The 1309-nt window shown below is 41.6% G+C and overlaps 1 long non-coding RNA gene across 1 annotated transcript; it reads left to right on the plus strand.

Annotated features, from left to right (window-relative positions):
* The first annotated feature begins 239 nt into the window (after positions 1-239).
* On the plus strand, positions 240-906 carry LOC139835207 (uncharacterized). The gene is made up of 3 exons (XR_011750959.1): positions 240-478; positions 567-663; positions 829-906. It is a non-coding gene; the product is annotated as an uncharacterized lncRNA (long non-coding RNA).
* The last annotated feature ends 403 nt before the right edge of the window (positions 907-1309 follow it).

The following is a 1309-nucleotide window of genomic DNA, read 5'->3' on the forward strand; positions in this document are numbered from 1 at the left end:
GGCCATGACAATTTCGGCCAGCCATGTTTCTCCTCACTTTCTTCCTCCACAAGTCTTGCCTCCCAACTAACCCAATCATTAAATGGGCAGCCACCTCCCTTGGCCAATGAAAAAAGGAGGCAGCCACCCCTCTCCCTCTATAAAACCCCCCCTTGGCCGGCCACCTCTCCCTTTGCTCTAATTTTTGCTCTCTCCACTCACACCCACTCCCTCCCCTCCTTCCCCCACGAGCTGTTGCTCCCCCTTGCTCACATGGCCGGCCATGGCCATAGAAATCCACCAAGATGAAGCTCCCCTCCTCCCTCAAGCTTCCCCTCACCATGAGAGCTTCCCTCTCACTCTCTTCTCCCCTAATCTTTGATGAGTCCAGCTCACTTCCTCCTTTCTCCTCTCACTAGATTGGATCTTGATGCAGGTGCATGTTGGTCCAAGCATGGAGAAGGTTGAGCTATCCTCAGATCTGAAGTTCTTGAGCAAAGTTCGTCCAAAACCTTGCAGTAATTTCTGTATCTTGCTGTTTCAGATTCTGGTACGAACTTGTAAAATCCGCCAAATCTTGTGTGCAGATCAAAATCGAGTGATTCAAAGTTCCACAGATAGGTATTGAAAAGATCTACAACTTGGCATTGGTCTCATCCTCTAATTCGTTAAGGATTTTGCATGGTAAATAAAATTCTGAAAACATGCAGAATCACTGTTTGTTAGATTTATTCCGTTTTACAAAACCTTTTTGAGCAAACTCAACTGAGGGTGAAAGCTCTCTCCAGTACCTTCAGTTTGGCGTTGGTTTCACTTCGATTGACCTCCTGAAACTGAAATGGTTCACAGATCAAGATCTGGTCAGATCTAACTTTGTCGAATTAAAACAGGAGCTTGGAAATGAATTTTTGAATGAAACCAATTGGGTAAGAACCACCTATTCAATATCTTTCAGATACAGCAAGCCTCATATTTTTGTGATGTGTGCATGATTTTTGGTGAATTAAACTTGTTCTGTGTGTTCTGCAGACATGGCTGTTAGCTTTTAAATCACCAAAAATCCATATTTGAACCTAATGGATTTACAAATTTACTGCATGTTTTCTTAATCATCTCAAACAAGTTTCAAACCTTTATCTGTTTGCAACTCCATAGTTAAAGCAAATGGTGAAAACATGCAGTAAATTTGTAAATCCATTTGTGAGAGTTTCAGAAACAATTTGAACCCAAATCCAATTGTGTATGCTTCTCTGTTTAAATATCTTTCAAATGCCAGTGGCCTCATATTTTTAGGATTTTTCTACGATTTATGGCTTACAGATCTTGTTTT

This window comes from Lolium perenne, chromosome 2, assembly GCF_019359855.2.
Source record: "Lolium perenne isolate Kyuss_39 chromosome 2, Kyuss_2.0, whole genome shotgun sequence".
Classification (NCBI taxonomy): Eukaryota; Viridiplantae; Streptophyta; class Magnoliopsida; order Poales; family Poaceae; genus Lolium; species Lolium perenne.